Source organism: Oryctolagus cuniculus, unplaced genomic scaffold (genome assembly GCF_964237555.1).
Source record: "Oryctolagus cuniculus unplaced genomic scaffold, mOryCun1.1 SCAFFOLD_35, whole genome shotgun sequence".
NCBI classification, from domain to species: Eukaryota; Metazoa; Chordata; class Mammalia; order Lagomorpha; family Leporidae; genus Oryctolagus; species Oryctolagus cuniculus.
The window spans coordinates 1714527-1739596 of NW_027208301.1; the positions used below are offsets into that span (position 1 = coordinate 1714527).

Consider the following 25070-nt stretch of genomic DNA (forward strand, 5'->3'; position numbering starts at 1 on the left):
TGTAGCTCTGCCTTTCAAACAAATAAATAAGCATTTTTTAAAACAAACAAACAAAAAAACCACTTGCAGGAGGTGTGGAATAATGAGGACACAAACCAGGCACTCTGTGATGTGGTATGTCCAGAGAAGTAGGTAAGCCTACTGCATCATAATGCCTACCCTTCCAATGTCTGACTTGCACAGCCTTGACCTAGGCCCCAGGTGTCCTTCAGGTAAGTCTCAGGATTCTCCACATGAATACTGTACAAGAAGGCACACTCCCAACTGTAAAATACTTTACAAACTATGTTGTTATCATATTTATGGTCATCTCATGGGCTAGAACAAGTGAACAGGAAAATGTCAGGGGTCTGTGTGGTGGAGAATTATGTTAAGATTTGGGTACAGGGAGGAGTGTCACATGGAAGTTACAGGAAGCTGTGCTAGCAGATTCTGTCAATTTTTTCTATACATATAGTTGTGGCCAAAAACTAATTTTCAAGCTGGATACTTTTAAGGAATTTGAGATACATAAAAGCAAGAGATGTTTTAAGTACTGCCTGAGTAATTTTCTGTGTATATAGATTCTAGTGAAATCATCATTTTTCTGGTGTACTGCTACTTATTTGAACAATTGTGATGAACATTATAAATTATTTCTATACGATTTATTTATTTGAAAGGCTGAGTTACAGAGACAGAGGAAGAGAGAGAGAGGCCTTCCAGCTGCTGGTTCACTCCCACATGTCCTCAATGGCTGGGGCTGGGCTGATCTGAAGCCAGTAGCCTGGAGCTTCTTACAGGTCTGCCATGTGAGTGCACGGGGCCCAAGGACTTAGGTGTTCATCCACTGCTTTCCCAGTCCATAGCAGAGAGCTAGACCAGAAGTAGAGTAGCTGGGACTCAAATTGGTGCCCACATGGATGCCCACACTGTAGGAGATGGCTTTACCCACCACTCCATAGTGACAGGCCTGACAAGGATTTTTTTTTACAGAATTGGTAATAAATTAATATTTTGGTTATCTAACAATAGTTTATGTTTAATCAAAGTATTTGGTAGTCTTGTGTGTGCTCTTTTGGCATCTTTTCTGTTTTTCCCATGTGTAAAGATTATATTCCCCCACAGGGAGGCCACTTCATTTTTGTCACTGAGCCAATATTTCTCTTGCAGATAGATTCTAGAGACATCTACATGTGGCCAAGACCAACAAAAATAAATATATTGCTGGTAGGTTATTTATTCCTCAGCTTCTTTCACATTGTATGTTAAGAGTTTTATGAGATTTTTTATGAGATTTTTTAAATAAATTGGAAAAGCATAAAGAAATATAATTCAGAATCAGGATTCATATAAGATAAAGTAAGAATGGTTTGAAGATTTAAAGCCATCTGAGCTGAATTCCCATTGGTCTCAATTTTTTTTTATTGCCATAGCCACAAGACTTTTTACATGGTTTGAATTCAAACTTTGGCAAGAATTTGCTACATCAGAAAAAATTAAAAAGCTAATATTTTGAATTGTTAAAGTAGAGTGTCTAAAAGCTTTTGGAGGCTGAACTTGCTTCATGGATTAGATCAGAAAATGTGTAGAGGATAGAACCTATTGCAGGTCCTTAAATAACTCTCCATAGTTTTATCACAGTGAGTGTACAAATGCAGGATTACTTCAGACTCCACAAAGGTATGTTTCAGGCAAATTATTCCATTTATCAATGGCATAAACTATAGTCAGAGCCCAAGACAATTCTCTAGTCTTTGACTTGAATCTTTTGCCATCTTTTTTTTCTTCTTTGACAGGCAGAGTGGGCAGTGAGAGAGAGACAGAAAGAAAGGTCTTCCTTTACCATTGGTTCACCCTCCAATGGCCGCTGCGGCTGGTGTGCTACAGCCGGCGCACTGCGCTGATCTGAAGGCAGGAGCAGGTGCTTCTCCTGGTCTCCCATGCAGGTGCAGGGCCGAAGGACTTGGGCCATCCTCCACTGCACTCCTGGGCCACAGCAGAGAGCTGGACTGGAAGAGGAGCAACCATGACAGAATCTGGTGCTCTGACCAGGACTAGAACCCGGTGTGCCAGTGCCACAGGCAGAGGATTAGCCTAGTGAGCCATGGTGCTGGCCAATCTTTTGCCATCTTAAAGTATTTATATACTTGAGAGAGAATGAGAAGTAGATGGAAATATATAGAGACTTTTTTTTAAAAAAGATTTTATTTATTTATTTGGTGGGCATAGTTACAAGGAGAGGAGAGACATACAAATTTTTTATCCACTGGTTCAGTCTCCAAATGGTGAAAATAGTTGGAGATGGGCTGATCCAAAGCTAAGAGCCAGGAGCTTCCTCTGGGTCTCCCAGGTGGGTTTAGGGGCCCAAGGACTTGGGCTATCTTCCACTGCTTTCCCAGGACAAAACCGGGGAGCTGGATCCAAAGAAGAGGATCTGGGGCCCTTGCTGTGGCATGGTAGGTTAAGCCTCTGCCTGTGGTGTCGGCATCCCATATAGGCACTGATTTGAGTCCCAGTTGGTCCACTTCCAATCCAGCCCTTTGCTATGGCTTGGGAAAGTAGTTGAGGATGGCCCAACTCCTTGGGCCCCTGCACCCAAGTGGGAGACCTGGAGGATGCTCCTGACTTCTGGCTTTGTATCAGCCCAGCTCCAGCTATTGCAGCCATTTTGGGAGTGAACCAGCAGATGGAAGACCTTTCTCTCTGTCTCTGGCTCTCTCTCTGCAACTCTACTTTCAAATAAATATTTAAAAAAGAAGAGCATCTGGAACACAAATTGGTGCCCATATGGGATGCTGGCACTATGGGTGGAGGCTTAACCTACTCTGTGTTATGGAATGAGAGAGAAAGGGAGAGAGAGAGACAGACACCAACACCTTCAATCCATTAATTCACACCCACAACAACCAGGACTGAGACAGGGTCATAACAGAGAGCCAGGAATATAGTCCTAGCCTCTCACTTAAGTTGCAGAAGCTTAATTTCTTCAGTTGTCCACACTCACTTCTAGTGTCTAAATTGACAAAAATTGTGACATTGCAGTATATTGGGTTAAACAGCTGCCTGGGATTCGAGTAACCCTATGGGTTCTGGTTTGTTTCTTGGTTGCACCACTTCCAATCCAGCTCCCTGCTTAAGGCACCTGTGAAAGCAGCAGAAGATGGTCCAAGTGCTTGGGCACCTGCCACCCATGTGTGAGACCCCCATGAAGCTTCTGGCTCCTGGTTTCAGTCTGGCCCAGCTCTGGCTGTTACAGCCACTTGGGGAGTAGAGCAACAGATGGAAGATCTTCCACTGCCTTCTGCTCTCTCTCCAAAACTGTCTTTTAAAACAAAAAAGTAAACAATTAAAAATAAATAGGATGAAAAATGCATCATTCATTCTTTGCTTTTAAATATTGCTACCAAGTAGCCTTGACGCAAATCATCAAAATGAAAATTTTTCTGGAATGTTCCTTTCATATCTTTTTTCCTTAGAAACCTTTTACTTAAGGAAGACAAACTTCATGCATTTCATAATTACAACTTTAAGAACATAGTGACTCTTCCCACCATAGCCACCCTCCCACCTACACTCTTCTTCCTCTCCTATTCTCATTCCTATTTTTTACTAAGATCTATTTTCAATTAACTTTATACACATATGAGTAACTCTATACTAAGTAAAGAGTTCAACAGATAATGTGAAAAAATTGTTCCTCAATAGTCAAGACAAGGGCTGTTCAAAGTCATTGCTTCTCAAAGTGTCAATTTCATTTCTATAGGTTACCTTTAGGTGTGCTATTAGTTGTCACAGATCAGGGAGAATATATGGTTTTTGTCCTGTTTAGACTGGCTTATTCACTAAGTACGATGTTTTGAGGTATCTCCATACTGTCTTCCATGGTGTCTTTATCAGTTTACATTCCCACAAACTGTGGATCAGGGTTAAGTTTTCCACACATCTTTGCCAGCATTTGTTTGATTTCTATGTGAATGCCATTCTAACGGGGGTGAGGTAAAACTTCCTTGTGGTTTTGATTTACATTTCTCTGTTGAATGGTGATCTGAGCATTTTCTCATGTATCTGATGGCTATTTGGACTTCTTTTTAAAAATATCTATTTAAGTCCTTTGCCCATTTCTGCACTGGGCTTTTCGTTTTGCTGTTGTGGAATTTCTTGAGCCTTTATGTATTCTGGTTATTAATTTTTTATCAGTTGCATAGTTTGCAAATCATTTCTCCCAGTTTGTCAGTTGGCCCTTCACTTCTTCACTTTGATAATTTTTTTTTTTTTTTTTTTTTGCAGTACAGAAGCTTCTCAATTTGATGTGATCCCATTTGTCAATTTTGGCTTCGATTGCTTGTGCCTCTGCGGTCTTTTCCAAGTAGTCTTTTTCTATGCCAATGTCTTGCAGGGTTACCCCAACTTTCTCTAATAATTTGGTATCAGGTTGTTATTTAAATCTTTTATCCATTTTAATCCATTTTGAGTGTATTTTTGTAAGGTGTAAAGTAGGAGTATTGCTTCATACTTCTGCATGAGGAGATCCAGTTTTCCCGGCACTATGTGTTTAACAGATTATCCTTCTCCAGGATTGATTTCTGCATTTATATTCTGTTCCATTGGTGTATCCATCTGTTTTTGTACAAGTACTAGGCTATTTTGATTACTGCACTATAGTATATCTTGAAACCTGGGGGCAGTGCTGTGATACAGTGGGTGATTCTCCACCTGCAGTGCTGGAATCCCATGTGGGCACCAGTTGAAGTACTGGCTGCTCCTCTTCCAATGCAGCTCTCTGCTATAGCCTGGGAGTGCAACAGAGGATGGCCCAAGTGCTTGAGCTCCTTCCTGTGTTTGCATAGGAGACTTAGAAGAACCTCCAGGTTCCTGACTTCGGATTGGCCCAGCTCAGGCCATTGTGAACAATTGGGTAGTAAAGCTGTGGATGGAAGACTTCTCTCCCTCCCTCTCACTGTCTGCAACTCTACCTCTCAAATAAGCCTCCAGCTTTGTTTTTGTTGTATAAGATTGCTTTAGCTATTCAGGGACTCTTGTGTTTCCATATGAATTTCAGCATCCTTTTCTATATCTGAGAAGAATGTCCTTGGTATATTGAATCAGTACATTGAATCTTGGTGTATTCAATCTTTAAATTGTTTTCAGTAGTTTGGAGTTTGATATTGATTCTAACTCCATGAACATGAACAATTTTTCATTTTTTGTCTCATTTCTTTCTTTAATATTTTGTATTTCTCATCACAGAGATCTTTGACATTGCTTAAATTTACTCCAAGGTAGTTGTTCTTGTATCTATTGTGAATGGGATTGATGTTAGAAGTTCTATGTCAGCTGTGGTATTGTCTGTGTATACAGAGGCTATTGATGTCTGAGTGTTATCTTATATCCTGACCTAATCCAATCTGATATATAAAAGATTATTTATTTATTTATTTGAGAGGTAGAGTTATAGACAGTGAGAGGGAGAGACAGAGAAAGGTCTTCCTTCCATTGGTTCACTTCCCAAATGGCCACAATGGCTGAAGCTGTGCTGATCTGAAGCCAGGAACCAGGAGCTTTTTCCCAGCCTCCCATGTGGGTGCAGGAGCCCAAGCATTTTGGCCATCTTCTACTGCTTTTCCAGGCCATAGCAGAAAACTGGATTGGAAGAGGAGCACCTGGAACTGGAACCGGCATCCATATGGGATGCCAGCACCGCAGGCATGGAGGATTAACCTACTGTGCCACGGTGCTGGCCCTCCAATCTGATTTTGAAAGAGAGTCCCTAGAGATGGGAGGAGAAACAGACTAGATCCCAAAGGTTATGTTGGAAATTTGATGATCTTGAAACAAGAGAATGTCCTCAGAAGAAATCAAAACTTCAGGCAGCATAGTGTCAAACTATGAGAAACTAAATTTCTGTTATTTTTTTCATCTAGTGTTTAGTACAATATTATGGAATTTTTCTCACTCAAAATTATAAATCATATACCTTATGTACTTGTCAAGTTTTTGTACATTTGATGTGATCTTTGGATTCCATTTTAGCTTTTCTCTGTATTTTTTAAGATTTATTTATTTCTGTGTCTTGATCCAAAGCTTTATTTTTTTAAAGATTTATTTTACTTATTTGAAAGACAGAGTTACAGAGAGAAGAGAGGCAGAGAGAGAGGTCTTCCATCCGATGGTTCACTCCCCAGATGGCTGCAATGGCCAGAGCTGTACCATTCCGAAACTGGGAGCCAGGAGCTTCTTCTGGGTATCCCACGTGGCTGCAGGGGCCCAAGGACTTGGGCCATCCTCTACTGCTTTCCCAGGCCATAATGGAGATCTGGATCAGAAGAGGTCAAGTCAGGACTAGAAACTGCACCCATATGGGATGCTGGCACTTCAGGCCAAGGCATTAACCTGCTGCGCCACACGCCGGTCCCTTTTCTCTGTATTTGTGTTAAGCACTATTTATTAAAAATTCCAGAGATATAACCCATGGACTTGCAGTGCCATCTATTTATGAGTGCCATCTACTACAGCTAATGGTCTTTTAATGGCTTTCTCAGGTAACCAATGACTCAGTTTCTTCAAGTCTTCCACATTTAAGCTGTGCATCAGCTGTCATTTTGACCTCAGGCTGATAGAATGGTGTCTACTGATGGTCATTGTGGCTGGATGATAAAGAACAGTGATTTTCTGTGATTTTCTCAAATGTGACAAAATTTTCTTCCACTGTATCTGGAAAGAGTCATGTGGCCTTGTCTGCATTTTTAAGTATGGGAATGGGGGTGTAAAATCCTCTCACAGGAAACAACACTGAAGATGAGTGGTCCCTGGTCATCACATGCTGGAATGTCTCTTCTCCCACAGGTATCTTTTTTTATAAAATTTATTTGACAGAGTTACATACAGTGAGAGGGAGAGTCACAGAGAAAGGTCTTCCTTCTGTTGGTTCACCTCCCAAAATGCTGGCATGGCTGCACTACACTGATCTGAAGCCAGGGGCCAGGTGCTTCCTCCTGGTCTCCCATGCAGGTGCAGGTGCCCAAGCACTTGCGCCATCCTCCACTGCCTTCCCAGGCCACAGCAGAGAGCTGGACTGGAAGAGGAGTAACCAGGAGTAGAACCCGGTGCCCATATGGGATGCCAGCACTGCAGGCAGAGGATTAATCAAGTGAGCCGCAGCGCAGGCCATCCCACAGGTATCAACTTTTTCTCAACCAGAGACCGCAATATCCCATGTTTCCATCATTTTACCTAAAATCCAGAATCTAGAATAATGCCAGGCACCCGTGTTATCTCCAGATGTAGCCTCCCTTGATACATAGACCTGTTAACAGAGGAAACAAGTTATGTGCCTTCTGTGTACCCCATGTAGAGGGTGAAAGCATGAGTAAGATAAACCAGAGTAACTCTTCAGGTTTACAGATTCCTTTATGATCTGAAAAAAGTAGGGAGTCACGAAGGGTGGGGGGATCTTCATAGCAATTTGTCTATCATGGAGGCAGAAATAGAGAGTGACCTAAGTGCACATGGCACACACTCTGCTGAGGCCTTGATTATGCACCCTCACTGCACAAGTCCCTGCCCTCTGCAGTATCCTTCCTCTGCAATCCACATTGCAGCCTTTGGCAAAGACTCTCGGGGTTAGATTGCTTAGGTGTTGTATTTCCTATCTATCACCCTTGGCCTCTATGGCTTAAACCCTCAGTACTTTTTCTCAGTTGGATTGCTTCTGACAATAAAAAGTGGACTTAGATATATGTTTTCATAGTTTTAGATGGAGTCAACCTTTTTTTTGTTTTTTTTTTTTTTTTTTTTTTGACAGGCAGAGTGGACAGTGAGAGGGAGAGACAGAGAGAAAGGTCTCCCTTTTTCTGTTGGTTCACCTTCCAATAGCCACTGCGGCCAGTGTGCTGCGGCTGGTGCATCACACTGATCTGAAGCCAGGAGCCAGGTGCTTCTCCCATGAGGGTGCAGGGCCGAAGGACTTGGGCCATCCTCCACTGCACTCCCAGACCACAGCAGAGAGCTGGACTGGAAGAGGAACAACTGGGACAGAATCCAGTGCTCTGACCGGGACTAGAGCCCCGTGTGCCGGCGCCACAGGTGGAGGATTAGCCTAGTGAGCCATGGCGCCAGCCTGGAGTCAACTTTTTGAGATGATGTTTTAATCTTTCATTTTATGAATTTTTAAACATGTTTTATATATGCTTCATTCTCCTTTCCTTTGGCCAATTTTGAGCATTTGAAAGCATTTGAGGTCTATTTAACTGTTCACATATTTAACAGTGTTGTCATGGCCATAACCTTCAGGTATCAGTTACTTTGGAGATGACAGATTGCTATCATTTCCCAAAGGATTGCTTGTACTTTTTAGAAGAACTGGAGGAGGCAACGTTAAACAATAATATATAAAATAAGAATACTCTCTGACTCCCACTATTGTCCAGCAGTGGTCATGTTTCATCTTTTTTTTTTAAATGGTTTATTAATGTGAAAGGAAGAGTTACAGAAAGAGGAGAGAGAGAGAGGTTGTGTCTGCTGATTCGTTACACAAATGGCTGCATTGACTGCTGCTATGACAGTCTGAAGCCAGGATCCTGGAGCTTCTTCCATATCCTACATGGGTGGAAGAGACCACACCCTTGGGTTATCTTCTGCTTTCTGATACCTTAGCAGGGAGCTGGGTGGGAAGTGGTACCGAGAGGTTTTGTATTGGTATCTATATGGGATTCCAGTATTACCAGCAGTGGATTAACCTGCTACACCACAATGTTGGTTCAATAAAAAAAGAATACTGGAGCCAACCAAATAGGTATTCTCAGGAGATTCTTTGAGTCTTGCAGGTATAAATTGTGTGCAAATAAAATTTTTTTCAAGACTTAAAAGTTAAGCTATAGCCTGTAGTGCCAGCATCCCATATGGGTACCAGTCTCACTTCTTTGCATCATATTCTTATTGATTTTTTTCCCAATTTCAACTTCCTGTGCCAGTGTCCACACACTTTCAACCCTCTGCTTAACCAATTAGTACCGAATTGTGTTCATGCTTCCTATCTTTTTCTTCACTATTCTGACTACTCTATGTCTAATGGTTGGTCATCATGTCTTCTCCAATTCTTCCTCTCTATTTCTTCATTCTCCTTCCAGATGTTGACTCTTAAATTCACATCTTCTGGGGGCTGGTGATGTTGCATCAGCATCCAATATGGGTACCTGTTTGTGTCCTGACTGCTCATCTTCTTATCCAGCTCTCTGCTTGTGGCCTGGGAACATAGTGTAAGATGGCCCAAGTGCTTGGGCTCTGGCACCCATGTGGGAGACTTTGAAGGAGCTCCTGGCTTCTGGCTTCTGAGTGACTCAACTCTGGCCATTGAGGCCATTTGGGGAGTGAACCAGCAGATGGAAGAAATATTTTCTATCCCTCCCTCTCTGTGTCTGTAGTTGTACCTCTCAAATCAATAAAATCTTTTTTTAAATCTTGTCCCTTTGATCTGTTATTTTTAAATATTTATTTTTATTTATTTGAAAGATAGAGTTACAGATAGAGGTAGAGCTAGAGAGAGAGAAGTCTTCCTTCCACTGGTTCACTCCCCAAATGTCTGCAACAGCCAGAGTTGAGCTGAACCAAAGCCAGGAGCCAAGAGTTTCTTTTGGGTCTCCTACATGGGTACAGGGGCCCGTGTACTTGGGCCATCTTCCACTGTTTTTCTAGGCCACAGCAGAAGCTGGGTTGGCAATAAAGCAGCCAGGACTCGAACTGTTGCCTGTATGGGATGCTGGCACTGCAGGCTGGGGCTTTAACCCACTGTACCACAGTGCCAGCTCCAATAAAATCTTTAAAAAAATGCAAATCTTCTAAGATAACTTTCCAAGTTTATGTGCCCTGTTTGAGGACATAGCCAATATCTTTCATGTAAACAATAGCAATTACATTGATTTTTGGAAGAGATGTGAAAAAGCTTATAAGTATACTTTTGTTTATAAATAAATTTCAAAAACAGTGATTCATTCAGTTAACACTTCTTTGAACATGTTTACTGTTTTTTTCTCCTCACAGTCCAGGACCACTCACCTAGATATGTTACATTTGTAGTTCCCATCACTTGGTCTAGTTTTTTCTTTGCCTTTTTGCCAGTGTGTTTTGCAATTTTATATTCATGAGGACACATTGATGAAGAGATATGTCTTTTCTGTGAAGTGTAACCTGATGATCCAAAAAAGTTTTATTTACTACTTCTTTATTTGAAAGAGAGTTACAGAGAGAAAGAGATAGATCTTCCATCTGCTGGTTGTCCCGAAATTGCTACAATGGCTGGGGTTGGGCCAATACCTGCCCAGAACTTCTTCCAAGTTTCCTAGGTGGATGGCAGAAGTCTTAGTACTTCAGCCATCTTCCACTGGTTTTCCACATTTATTCACAGGGAGTGGATAAGAAATGGAGTAGGTGTGGCTCATATTGGTGCTCATGTGGGATGCTGTGGGTTCGGATGGTAGCTTAATCTGCTGTGGCACTATACCATCCCCTAAAATTTATTGTTTAATAGATTTATTTAGAAAGAGAGAGACCTTCCATCATTAGTTCACTCCCCAGATGGTGGCAACAGCTGGAACTGGAACAGATGGGAGCCAGGAACTTCTCTCAGGTCTCCCAGGTGGCTACAGGGGCCCAAGGACATGGGCCATCTTATGCTTTCCCAGGTGCATTAGCAGAGTGCTGGAAAGGAAGTTAGCAACTGGATCTTAAACAGGTTCCCTGTGGTTTTACACACTGCCACAAGGCCATCCTTCCAAAGTTTTTTTAAAACATTGTTAGCCTGATCTACTTTGAATGGACGTCTCACTTGATCTAACACTCTTCAGTTACACATTACACTTATGTCTACAGATTACACTGTGATCTTTTACTGAATAAGGGAAACTCTATTATAGTAAATTTCATAATTGAAAGTTAGTATGAAATTGATATGTTTTGATTATCATTTTCCTTTCTGTTGGCCTATAGCATACAAAAATTAGCTTCATCTTATATAAGAGGCAAGATAGACATAAAGAGAAGAATGAACTCCCTGACATCCTTCTTTGTGACCCAGAGCTGATACCGTTCGGAGAAATGCACTGTTACAGGTGTGGACTGTGGACTTCACCCTGGAGGAGCAGCAGGAGCTGGACACTTTAAAAGGTTTAATATTATCTGTACCCCTTGTGTAGCCCCTGCATTTCCAGGCAAAAGAAGGAAATCATTTTGCTGATGGAGCAACTGTGTTCAGCATTAAGCAGCACAATCCTTTGTCTCTTACCCAGGTGAAAATACAAAATCCCCAGGATATTCAAACATGCCGCCTTCTTACAATTGGTATGTAGTAAACCCTGCAGGGTTTTTCACCCTGCCAGCCAACAGACAAGAGCATGTGGGTGGTAAATCTGAACTGGCTCTTCCTGGGCTTGGCTTACATGCACAGCAGGGGTTGTATGACTGTCCCAGAGGCATCAGCAGAGTCCAAAGAGGATCCATATGTGAGTATGGTGGTTGAGAGCAAGGTTCAGAGATTGTAGGGTCTTGGTGGGGAGACATCCTTGCCACATGCTAGCATCACAGCACTGCTTCTTTCCTACATGAAGATGGGGAGAATTACCCCTTCCTGTCTCCACCTTCTCCATTTTACTGTTTATTTCTTCTGCTTTCTTGTTTTGCCTTGAGTTTTCTCTGAAAATTTTTTTAGCTTCAAATATTAGAATTATAGCTATGCCACAGTGCTGGCCCCTCAAGTTTTATCCTGCTATGGAATGCATGGAACATTTCTCTTTGTATTAATACAAAAAAGTTTTTAAAAATGTTTTAATCCTATACAGATTATATTGGCTCAATAGGCTAATCCTCTGCCTAGTGGCGCTGGCACACCGGGTTCTAGTCCCAGTGGGGGTGCTGGATTCTGTCCCGGTTGCCCCTCTTCCAGGCCAGCTCTCTGCTGTGGCCAGGGAGTGCAGTGGAGGATGGCCCAAGTGCCTGGGCCCTGCACCCCATGGGAGACCAGGAGAAACACCTGGCTCCTGCCTTCCGATCAGTGTGGTGCGCCAGCCGCAGTGCGCTGCCCACGGTGGCCATTGGAGGGTGAACCAATGGCAAAGGAAGACCTTTCTTTCTGTCTCTGTCTCTCTCTCAGTGTCCACTCTGTCTGTCCAAAAAAAAAAAGAAAAAAAGGAATCCTAATGGAGACTGGGAATGGGAGAGGGAGGAGGAAAAGGAGGGAGTAGGGGTGGGAGAGTGGATATGGTGGGACGAATCACTCTGTTCTTAAAGATGTACTCATGAAATTTATGTTCACTAAATAAAATGTTTCTAAAAAAAAAAAAAAGATATGCTAGTGCCATTGCTCCCCAGTCTTCCCTTAAGCTAATAAAAATGACTAAATAAAGAATGAATCCTTAAGACAAAAAAAGACACGTTGAATATAATTTGCCAGTGCCTTATGTGCAAAATCACATTCTCCAGTTCTATGTAAAGAACGAAGATGAATAGCCAGTGTTCATACAAATAGAACAGAGATTGGACTAGTTTCAGTGAAAGTTTGGGAAACTCACAGATTTCTGTATATCTCTTCCATGTTTCTTGAACCCAAGGAAGTCCCAATGTATGTCTTTAATCTTTATCCCAATAAAAACTCAGACCATCAACATCCCTCTTTCCTAACTCAAGTCAGTGTGAGTGTTCACCCTTACCTCATCTGAGACATAAGGCCTGGGTGAGGACTTTGAGCTTAACCTTCAGTTCTAAGATACCTGGTAACAGTGCTGTTGCTTCCAAAGATTCTGGAGGAGTTACTGCTGTGTGTTCAATGGTTGGATCTCCTTGTCTTCGAAGCTGTTTCCATCCTTTATTGTTTAAGGTCTGTAGTCTTTAAAGCAAAGGGCCTTTCTTCCATGGGACATTTTGGTGTCTATAACATCATTCACAGGACATACAAAATTATGAACTTAAGATTTATTTTGTATAGATTGAATATCAAGTCCCATTTGTAGTTGCCTTGGCAACTTAAGATTTAGTGGGTATAGATTGAATATTGAATCCCATTTGTAGTTGCCTTGGCAGGGTCAGACCAAATGATTCTATGGGCTTTATGTGGCTAGCGTATGGAAGTCCTCCACCCCTGCTAAAGGGCCATTAGAATAGCCTGCTGGGACACATTTGTTCAATACATGTAATCATTCACATTTATTGTCTCTAGAGGGGCCCGTGGACAATGTGGCTGGATTAAAAAAAAAAAGGCTTTTTTTCTTTTAGTAATATTTCAGTTATCAAATAGTATGGCTTAGACTCTCCCAAATAGCCAGAAATGAGCCAGTAGCCTTCCTTTTTCCAGAAGTGAGCCCAGTATGCACAGTGAGCAGTATGCACAGTGGTAAAAAACTGCCCAAATGTGAACTGTTGTGTCTAATTCAGTGAACAAGTGGCTGTAATTCTTAGACATGTCAGCTAGCCTTGGGTGACCAAGTCCACATCTTACAGTATCAGCCCCTTTATGTTTTTTAGGATTTTATTTTATTTGAGAGGTAGAGTTACAGACAGTGAGAGGAAAAGACAGGGAGAAAGGTCTTCCTTCCTTTGGTTCACTCCCCAAATGGCTGCAACAGCTGGAGCTGTGCCAATCGGAAGCTTCTTCCCAGTCTCCCCATGGGTTCAGGGGCCCAAGGACTTGGGCCATCTTCTACTGCTTTCCCGGTCCATAGCAGAGAGGTAGATTGGAAGAGGAGCAGCTGGGACTAGAACTGGCACCCATATGGGATGCCAGTGCCACAGGCAGAGGATTAACCTACTGTGCCATGGGGCTGGCCCCAGTTTCTTTGTTTTTGCTGGAGCTGCAAGTTGGGGCTTTAACCCACTCTGCCATAGCACTGGCCCCTCCATTACCAGTTTATGGGATTTTTAGTTTTTTTCTTTCCCTCAAAGTTCTGGAAATTCTTGTCTAAAGTAGCCAAAAATCTGTATTCAGGAACATTTTCTGTGAAATTGATTACAAGTGTTTTTAGAGAAGAATACAAAACTATGGATGACAGAAGTCTTTAAATAAACATAGTTAAAATTATGAAATTGATTAATTGACATGAGCCATTTATGTTCATTCCATACAGGATGTTACAAAGCAACTAAAGAGGGACCAGCATTGTGGCATTGCAGGTGAAGCTACTGCCTATGATGCTGGCATCCCCTATGGGTTACACTTCGAGTCCTGGTTGCTCCACTCTGATCCTGCTCCCTGCTAATGCACCTGGGAAAGCAGCAGAGGATGGCGAAGTGTCTGCTCCTGTACCCATTTGGGAGAACTTGAATTATGACCATATTGCCTGGCTTCAGCCTGGTTTAGCTTTGGTCATTGTGGCCCTTTGGAGTGTGAACCAACAGAAGAAATCCAATCTCTCTCTCTCTCTCTCTCCTCCTTTCTGGAATTCTGCCTTCAAATAAGTAGATACATCTTTAAAAAGGAAAGAAAGAAACTGAAGGATTTTACATACCTATTGTCCCTTTTAGGACTCTGGGTCTCCTTTTTATGAAGATAACCATCATGACTACTAACAACGCAACAGAACTATCAGATTTTAAAATTTATATTACTTCTAGGACATTTATATCAATGACATATCTATATAAATATAATTTAACATTGAGCATAATTTCATGACAGTACTTTCCTAAAATGCAAGTTGCATAATAAACTATTACCTCTAAAAGATAAGACATATATCCTTTGACACATCAAGGGTTCCTGCTGAAAATCTCAAAGTGAAAAAATTTAGAACCTTGATTCTGGGAAAGTCTCAGGATGTCAAAATGGCTTAAAATATTTGGTCAAAATAGGCTCACATAATTTTGAAATAGCATCCATCTGCTTAGTGTGATTCAACCAGTTCTAAACCAGATTTACTCATAAATCTGATTTTATAAAACAAGTATATATACAACTTTTAACTCTTATGACTCAGCTTTTTCCAAACAATTCTGATTGTTTGCTAAGGCACAACATTTGTGATTTTTGGTCAGTCACCAAAGTGGAAGTAAAAACCTTGAATAGAAAAATAGCATATAAAATAACCCATTATTAGAAAAATTTAAGAGTCACAACCAGGAAGGAGAAGAAAGATTAAGGAAGCTGATTAGAAAATTCACAGATGATTAAAAACTAAGCAAGAATTCTTAAAAGGAGATGCTGCAGTTTTTGTTTTTTTTTTTTTTTTTTAACAAAAGATTCCATGACCAGCACTATGGCATAGCACGTGAAGCTGCCAACTGCAGTGCCAGCATCTCATTTGGTCACTAATTTGAGTCACAGCTGCTCCACTTCTGATTCAGCTCTCTGCTATGGCTGGGAAAGCAGTAGAAGATGGCCCATGTCCTTGGGCCCCTGCATTCATGTTGGAGACCTGGAGGAAGATGCTACCTCTTGGCTCCTGGCTCAGCTCTGGCAATTGAGGACATCTGGGGAGTGAACAAGAGGATGGAAGATCTCTCTCTCTCCTCTGCCTCTCTGGAACTCTGCCTTTCAAATAAATCAATAAATCTTTAAAAAAAAAATATTCCAAAATTAAAGTCCAAGGCTATTTCCAGATATTTTCTAACATATCAATATGCACATAAACAGCTTGTTTAAAAAAGCATCAAATTCTAATTTTATTTCAGTGTACCTTTGATATTCATTCCAAAATTTTAGAAAACAATGTAAATTTTTAAAATTATAATTGGGCAGGCATTGTGGTATAGTAGATTAGGCAGCTGTCTGGGATGCCTCATCCCAGAGTGCTGGTTTGAATAATGACTGTTCCACATTTGTAAAAAAGAGTTTATTTATTTATTTATTTATTTGAAAGGCAGAATTATATATATATATAGAGAGATTCCAAAAGACAGACATTTTCATCTAGTAGTTCACTCCCCAAATGGCCACAGAATCTGGGGCTAGGCCAGGCCAAAGTCAGAAGCTTCTTCCAGGTCTCCTAATGTGCTTGGAGGGATTCAAGCACTTGGGTCATCTTTTGTTGCTTTTCCAGGTGCATTAGCAGGGAGCTGGATTGGAAATGGAATAGCTGGGACATGAACTGCTGCTCAAATGGCTGCCACCATCTCAGCACTCTGCCACAGTGCTAGACCCTGCTCCACTTCTGATGAAGCTCACTGTTAATGTGCCTGGGAAAGCAGTGAGGATGGCCCTAGTGCTAGGCTCCTTCACCCATGTGGGAGATTTGAATGAAGCTTTTGGTTTTCACACACACACAATTTTTCTTACAAGATTTTTCCTTTTCAAACCTTTTTTTTAAAGATTTATTTTATTTATTTGAAAGTCAGAGTTAGAGAGAAGTAGAGACAGAGAGGTCTTCCATCTGCTTGTTCACTTCCCAGATGGCTGCATTGACCATTGCTGTGCCAATTCAGAGCCAGAAGCCTCCTCCAGGTCTCCCACACAGGTGCAGGGACCCAAGGACTTGGGCCATCTTCCATTGATATCCCAGGCCATAGCAGAGAGCTGGATCAGAGGACGAGCAGCCAGGACTAGAACTGGCACCCATATGGGACGCCAGTGCTTCAGGCCAAGGCATTAACTCACTGCGCCATAGTGCTGGCCACTTCAAACCTTCTGTTATGTGCTCATGCTTTCTGCAACTTACTTAAACCTTCAGTTTTTGTCCTATTTTTGTCCTTACATTCTAGAGTATTGTAGCCTTTCTACCTTATGACAAAAATTTACATTTTGAAATAATTCATTTTTTAAAGGTTTATTTATTTGTTTGAAAGTCAGAGTTACACAGAGAGAGAACGTGCATTTCCATCTGCTGGATCACTCTCCATATGCCCACAGCAGCCAGCACTGGGTCAGAGTGCTTCATCTGAGTCTTCCAAATGGGTGCAGGGACCTAAGCACCTGGGCCACCTGCTGCTTTTCACCAGCCACTAGCAGGGAGCTGGGTAAGAAGTGTGGAGCTGGGACTTGAACTGGTGTCCTTATGAAATAATGGAATTACAGGAGGCTGCTTTAGCTGCTATGCCATTATTTTGGCCCCAAAATAAGTTTTTTTATTTTTAAAGATTCTATTTATTTATTTGAAAGGTACAGTTACAGACAATGAAAGGGAGGGAGCGAAAGAGATAAAGGTCTTCCATCTTGCTTCAGCCCCCAAATGGCCGCAATGGCTGGAGGGGTGCCAACCTGAAGCCTGGAGCCAGGAGCTTCCTCCCAGTCTCCCACATGGGTGCAGGGGCTGAAGGACTTGGGCCATCTTCTACTGTTTTCCCAGGCCATAGCAGAAGCTCTCTGGATTGGAAGAGGAGCAGCTGGGACTAGAACTGGCACCCATGTGAGATGCTGGCACCGCAGGTGAAGGATTAAGCTACTATGCCACAGCGTCAGCCCCATCACCATCTCAAAATAATTCTTTAAAAACTTCTAAATTAGCATAATTTTCAAAATGAAACAGGATAAAAATTTCATACTTACTTTTAAACCATCTAGAATTACTTTTAAAGAATGTTAAGATGTTAAGAGTACTTAACTTTGAGAGTGGAGAAGGGGTGGGGGCTATGGGTGGATGGCAGAGGGAGTAGGGGCAGGTGCAACTGCGTGACCCTCATGAATGAGAGAAACGTCTCATGTGCCCGGGGCAGGGAGCCAATGGGAACACTGGGAGGGCTTGATACCCTGCCCTGAGAGCCATGGCTGTGCACTGGCTCGTGGAGGAGCAGTGCGGGCGTGCAGCGTGTGGGGGCTCTGCGCTGCCTGTCAGAGGCCGGACAGCACTGCCGGGAGGCTGCGTCGACAACGACGGTGGCGGTGATGGGCACTGCTCCAAGGGAGGCACCATAACCCAGTTGAACTCTGTGTCTGGAAAGCCCAAGATTGAAGAAGAAAGACCAGACACAGTGACTAACCTGGAAACTGGGACATCTTTGGAACTGTGCCTTCATCCCGAGTTATTTTTTAAAGTATCACGTGGTATCAATGTCTTTGTCTTATTCTGCTTATTGGGAAGAAAAGGCTTCAAGGATTTTAAGTTTTCCTTCAGTTTTGCATGAACTCTATAGGAAATGGGGCCCTCGAAGGGCTTGGGAATAGCAAGAAGAGATTGAAGACAGAGCAGCTTGCTCTCTCTCTGTTTTCTCTCTTCTTAAAGGAAAGTCTTTACAACTCAACTTGTAACAGCTGTAGTCCAGCATTAGCCACCAAGAGAGAAATAAATAATATTACAGAGCCATTGCAGACTACAAACCCTGGTGAAGTCAAGGTGTGGGAGCGGTGGCATTGAGAAGGCTGCCTAGAACTGACAAGGGCTGCAGTGAAAACAGCTCTTCTTCCACGCTGGAAGGGGCTGCAGGTTCCTTCATGGATAAAAATGCACAGCACACACCTCTTCTAGGTAGTGCTCACATTTTGTGGGAGTGTGGTAGTCGTGGAGGTACTAGAGTATCTCCTCAGGAATTTTCCTTGCTCAGAATTTCCTGCCCTGCCTTGAAATTTCCCCTTCTTTTTTTTGAAGACCTGCCTCTGTCCATGAGCGGTACCTTGATCTGTCTGACTGTCCATGTTCTCTACCTGCAGCTACTTGTATGTGTACAGCCTCCTGTTTGTCTCCCATTTCCAAGCTGGTAAACTTGTGTTTTTTTGTTTTTGTTTTTTTTATATTTATTTGAAAGTTACACAGAGGAGAGGCAGAGAGAGAGAGAGAAGTCTTCCATCTGCTGGTTCACTCCCCAATTGGCTGCAAAGGCTGGAGCTGCGCCAATCCGAAGCCAGGAGCCAGGAGCTTCTTCCAGGTCTCCCACGCGGGTGAAGGGTCCCAAGGACTTGGGCCATCTTCTACTGCTTTCCCAGGCCATAGCAGAGAGCTGGATCAAAAGTGGAGCAGCCAGGACTTGAACTGGTGTCCATATAGGAGGCCGGCACTACAAGCAGCGGCTTTACTTGCTACACCACGGCGCCAGCCCCCAAGTTGTGTTTCTTAACCTCCTCTTCTGCTTTGTTCTGGGGAAGCGGTTATTTATCACTTGCAATCCACCTTTACCCCTCCCATATGTTTCCTTCATTTGAGATATTTTGACCTTCAGTTTTGTTTGGGGATGTGGAAGGATGATAATTCTAAATTTTTTGTTTCCCTGATTTTTTTTTTTTGTTTGTTTTTTCTGTACTCTTCTCTGTTGGTTCCCTTATCCCATTGTCTTATCCATTCTGCCTCTGAGTGGGCCTGGGCTATGCAGCAGGGCAGATCTCCCCTCAGAGCTCCAACATGCTGCAGAGTCTGGAAAGAGATTCAGACCCAGAAACACGTCCTGGCCTCAGCAGCCGCTATCTTCTTAGTGGGAGCTACAACACTCTTCTTTGCTTGTCCAGAACTAAGCCTGAATATGTCACCTGCAGTGCCCATCTACAATGCATTTATGTTTCTCTTTGTTCTGGCCAATTTCAGTAGGGCCACCTTCATGGACCCAGGCATTTTCCCTGGAGCTGAGGAAAATGAGGACAAGGAAGATTTTTGAGCTCCCTTTACAAAACAGTGGAGATCAAGGGCATCCAGGTGTGCATGAAAGGATGTGCCACCCGCCGCTGCTACTGTCCTCCTCGGCGTTCCCACACAGTGTCTGTGATAATTGTGTGGAGGAATTTGATCATCCCTGCCCCTGGGTGAACAACTGTATTGGCCGCCAGAACGAGCATTGTTTCTTCCTCTTCCTCCTTTCCTTGACAGCCCACTCTATGGGTCTATTTGGCTTTGGCCTCCTTTATGTCCTCTGCCACATAGAGGAGCTCTCAGGGGTCTGCACACTGTCACAATGGCAGTGAAGTGTGTTGCTGGCTTATTCTTCATCCCTGTAGCTGGCCTCACAGGGTTTCATGTGGTGCTGGTGGCCTGGGGACGCACAGCCAATGAACAGGTTATGGGTAAATTCCGGGGAGGCATGAGCCCCTTCACCAATGGCTGCTTTAACAATGTACTTTGCAATTCCCCAGCACCCAGATATTTGGGAAGACCAAAGAAAGAGAAGACAATTGTAATCAGACCTCCCTTCCTTCAGCCAGAAGTGTCAGATTACTGTGAAGATCATGGATAATGGCATCCAGGGAGAGCTTAGGGGAACTAAGTCTAAGGGAAGCTTGGAAACAACAGAGAGCCAGTCCGCAAATGCCAAACCCCGGCCTCCTCCTATGCCAGACCTGAGCAGCTGCATGGGACTGCGAACACACCTTTGCCTGGCTACTAATGGAGATAGCAGCTTTTGGGGCAAGGACAGCCCCCCACACCAACCATGTACAAGTGTCGGCCGGGTTATAGCAGCAGCAGTGCATCAGCTGCCCTGCCTCATTCCTCCAGCACCAAGTTAGTCATGGGGACAGTTTGAGGAAGCCAACCTCAACTGCAGAGAGCAGCCGTCATCCCAGTTACCACTCAGAGCCCAGCTTGGAACCCGAGAGCTTCTGTTCTTCCACGTTTGGCAAAAGCTTTCACTTTGACCCACTTTCCAGTGGCTCTCGTTCCTCCAGCCTCAAGTCAGCCCAGAGAACAGGTTTTGTGCTGGACCAGTTGCAGTCCATGTGTTCAGAGGGCACCACTTCCACCTCCTGTAAGAGCCTGGCCAATCAGACATACAATGAAAGCCTGAACAAGACCCAGCTTTCAGCTACACCTCTCCCTTCCTGTCAGCCTGCCTGACCCAGCAATGGGAAGCTGAGAGGCATCCATGTTTGGTGCCAACAGGTCCAACACGAGAGCCCTCACCAGTCTGTTATGACAATCTGTGGTGCCACATTGTGGCCTCCCTCCAGGGATGAGAGAAACTACTGCACCAGTCACCCAGCTCCCAGTCCATGAGGAAGAGCCAGGCTTGGGAGACTCAGGCATTCAGTCAACACCTGGCTCAGGCCATGCCCTCATAGGGCTTCCTCCTTAGCTGATCCAAAGAGATCACCACCGAGCAAGACTCCATTTGGACTCTCAGCTGTCCCACATTTTGGGAAGCCAGAAAGGCTAAGGGGCCAGGGACTAGGGTCCCCTGAACCAGGTCTAACCACCCCATATCTGGGCCATTAAACATCTTAGAGCAGCCAAAAATCCCCACCTGGTGTCTCTGAGATAGAGGAAGTGGCCTTGCAGCCACTGCTGATGCCTGAAGATGAAGTACAGCTCAATACTGCCCACAGCAAATCCAACAGCAACCCAAGAGCATCAGCTCAGCCTCCCCTGGCCCCACAAGGGGAGGAGTCAAGAAACTGTCCTGAGCGGGCGGTACCACCTGAGATATGGTGTGAGCCTTCAGTGCCTCCCCTTCCCTCACCACTGTGTCTACACCAAAGGGCCCCGGGTGGCCACCTTCCTTCCCTACAATTTTGAAAATTTTTCCTATGAAAGAAAACTCAAAAGAATGATTCTGATTCATTGTACTTAATACACAGAACATAATTTTAACCTTGGTTAAAATTTTCATATTTTGGCTGACACTCACTGGCTGCTGGTGTTTTGAATGACCTATGAATAATGGTGTTTGCATGGGAGTTTCAGGAGCCCACTGAAAGGCAATGACAGAAGGCAGACCTCACTGACAGCTCATGAGGAAACATGTAACCATCGTCTGTGAACAACTGAATTCTATTTCCAAGAAGCCTCCACCCAGACCATCTGTAGTTATAGAGAAAGGGAGAGACAGAGAGAAAGGTCTTCCATCTGGTTCACTCCTCAAATGGCCACAATGGCCATATCTGGGCCAATCCTAAGTCAGGAACAAGAGTTCCTCCTGGGTATCCCACATGGGTGCAGAGGCCCAAGCACTTGGCAAATCTCTACTGCTTTTCCAGGTTACAGCATAGAACTGGATGAGAAGAGGAGCAGCCAGGACTAGAAATCATGCCCAGATGGGATGCAGGCACCTGCGGTGGTAGCTTAGCCCACTACATCACAGCCCCAGCCCCCATTCAGAGATCTTTTAAGTGGCCATTTCTTATTCAGTCTTAAGGAGGTCAAGCAGTATTATAATAAAACAGCTTTTTCTTTTGTAGTTTCCAAATACAATTTATTTATTTTAGAAAATAAGTGCTAAGGGGCAATAAGAATAGAGCTCTGATTACAATTGCTGTTTAGTCCAGACCGTAAAAGAACCAAGTTAGAAAACAATTTCTTGGGCTGGCACTGTGGCACAGTGGGTTAACACCCTCTCCTGAAGTGCCGGCACCGCATATGGGTGCTGGTTCTAGTCCTGGCTGCTCCTCTTCCAATCCAGCTCTCTGCTATGGCCTGGGATAACAAATAGAAAATTGCCCAAGTCCATGGGCCCCTGACCCCATGTGGGAGACTTGGAAGAAGAAGCTCCTGATACCTGGTTTTGGACCAACCCGATCCTGGTCATTATGGCCAATTGGAGAGTGAACCATGGATGGAAATTCTTTCTGTCTCCCTCTCTCTATATACCTCTGTCATTCAAATCAATAAATAAATCTTTTCAAAACAAAACAAAAAAACCAATGTCCACTAACAGCTGAACAAAACATTAAAAGAGATATTACCTGGTAGCACCATGTACAAGTTTGATACTTACCAAATACATTTCCCTAGATTTCAGTTGGAATTTCAATCTGGTTTCTGCCAGTCTGAAACTCCTTAGGCCAATGACACCAGGTCAACAACTAGTTGCTCAGGTTATTTCTGATTCAAAGAAATATTCAGGAAGCAGCAAGACAGCTCACAGGGGTGATTTGTACCAGGGGCTGCTTTGCCTACTCTGGACTGTGCTCCCTTCATGATTGCTGTATCTGTCTTTCAAAATAAAATAAATCTTTAAGATAAAATGAAAAAGCCAGAATCATGGAGCAAATGAACCTTAAGCATCAGAACAGTGGTGCTTCTAATACAAAAGTATTAGAGGTTAAAGCATGAAATATGGATATGCAATGTAAGGTAATTATAAAAGAGATGTATGTACTTGCTGACTATTCTAATAAGAGAATAAACTCTAAAATAAAGGTACTACAGATAAATGACATTTTAGAGTAATAAAAGGGTCAATCAACCTGGATAAGATTAATTCTAGATATGCATGTATCTAACAAAGAAGCCCAACATTAAATGAAAAAAAATGACAAAAATCAGAGAAAAGAATGGTGAAGACTAGTATTAGGAAGGGGGACTGTGGCATAGAGAGTAAAGCCACCAATTGTGGCACTCGTTCTAGTCCTGGCAGTTCTAGTGATCCAGCTCCTGGCGAACTCACCTTTTCAAAAGATTTATTTATTTGTGTGAAAGAGTTACAGAGAGTCAAACAAAGAGAGAGAGAGAGAGAGGTCATCCATCCACTAGTTCACTCCCCAGATTGCCAAAATAGCTGGAGTAGTTGCAGGGGCCCAAGGACTTGGGCCATGTTCCACTGTTTTCCTAGGCCATAGCAGAGAGCTGAATCAGAACTGAAACAGCCAGGACTCAATCCAGGATCTGTATGGGATGCTGCCACTGCAGGCATTGGTTTTGCCTACTGCGCCACAACACTGGCCAGCTTTGTAGCAATTTTGAAAGAAAATCAGCCTCTCTCTCTAGTACAGTATTAGATATAATAATTCTTAAAAAATTAATATTAGGAGACAGAAATGTGTCACTTAATAATGGACAGAACAGGTTTGCAATATATTGGAAAGGATAAAGCAACTTGACCATGTACTTGAACAAAAGAATACACATTCTGTTCAAGTAGTCACAGAACATTGTCTGCAGGAGACCTTTTGCTAGATCACAAAAGAACCTAAATAAAATTAAAAGAATAAAATTAAAAAAGGACATCCTATGACCACAGTAGATTCACCTGGAATATCAGTAACAGAAGAACATTTGAGAAGTGCACAATATGTGGAAAATAGGAACACACTCCTAGGAGCTACAGAAACAAATCACAAAGGACAATAGAAAATATTGTGAAATGATTGGAAGTGAAATGCACATAAAAAAGGTAATGGGATACAGTTGAAGCTGAGATTAGAGGAGGCTCAGTCTCTCCATTCCTATAGCTTTATAAAATGGGAAGTTGTGACCACTTTAACTTTGCTATTCATCATTATGTAGGGTCTTGAAAGTTTGTAAACAATTTGTCAGTATCTGCCAAACACTTTATTAGTTCCACCAGAGGGCCAGCAGGGGGCAGCAAGCCACCGCTAAACAGTGAGCTTTGCACCAAAACTCACCCTGGAGGAGTCAAGCACAGGCTTGCTACTCCCAGTGATGTATGCACAGCACCTGCAGGAAAACAAGAGCATTTTTCCCTCAAGACTGAGCTAAGATATGATTGCAGCTTCTGGAAGACTTGGGCAGTTTCCACATGTAGGTAAAGATGCTGAACATGACCCTGATGGCTTAGGAGAAAATATTTTCTTGTCCATGATGTTTCTCATTTTTAGAAAACATTTCATGGGGCAGCACTGTGGCATAGTGTTACCGGTAAAGCCACCACTTGCAGTGCCAGCATCCAGTATAGGCATCGGTTTGTGTTCTGGCTGCTCAAGTTTCAATCCAGCTTTCTGCTATGGCCTGGGAAGGCAGTAGAACATGGCCCAAGTCCTTAGGTCCCTACTACCATGTGGGAGACCTGGAATAGGTTCTGGCTTCTGGCTTCAGATTGGTGTGGCTCCAGCTGTTGCAGTCATCTGGGAAGCGAACCAGTGGATGGAAGACTTCTCTCTCAAACTCTCTCTGCCTCTTCTCTGTAACTCTCCCTTTCAAATAAGCAAATCTTTAAAAAAAATTCATTTGAAAAGAGAGATACTGATTAAGAGACTGAGGGACACACACACCCATAGAGAGAGACAGAGGGAGAGAGATTGTCTTTGCATCTGCTGGGACCGGCCAGGGCAGTCAGAAGCCAGAATCTTATTCTGAATCCACCACGCTGGTAACAGAGAGATAACTATTGAGCTTGCTGCTCACCTGGCTGTGTATGAACAGGAAGCTGGATCAGAATCAGTACTGGGACTTGAACCCAGGTACCATAACATGGAATGTGGGTCTTTTCACTACCATGCCAAATGCTTTTTCCCTGAATGTTTATCTCATTTTCTGAAATGCTTCCAGGTGAGTTATTCTGTGTTTCTTCCTATAAAGTTTAAG

At 43.1% G+C, this 25070-nt stretch overlaps 1 long non-coding RNA gene and 1 pseudogene across 7 annotated transcripts in view; both read left to right on the forward strand.

The window, feature by feature from the left end:
- LOC127485689 (uncharacterized) overlaps positions 1-15586 on the forward strand; it is an 89217-nt gene extending 73631 nt beyond the window's left edge. For all 7 annotated transcript variants that reach the window (XR_011385993.1, XR_011385994.1, XR_011385995.1 and 4 more), the window contains 2 exons: positions 1153-1209; positions 10963-15586. This is a non-coding gene — a long non-coding RNA (uncharacterized lncRNA). The remainder of the gene's footprint in view (positions 1-1152; positions 1210-10962) is intronic.
- A 106-nt stretch (positions 15587-15692) lies between these two features.
- LOC138848187 (palmitoyltransferase ZDHHC5 pseudogene) lies at positions 15693-23529 on the forward strand (annotated as a pseudogene).
- The last annotated feature ends 1541 nt before the right edge of the window (positions 23530-25070 follow it).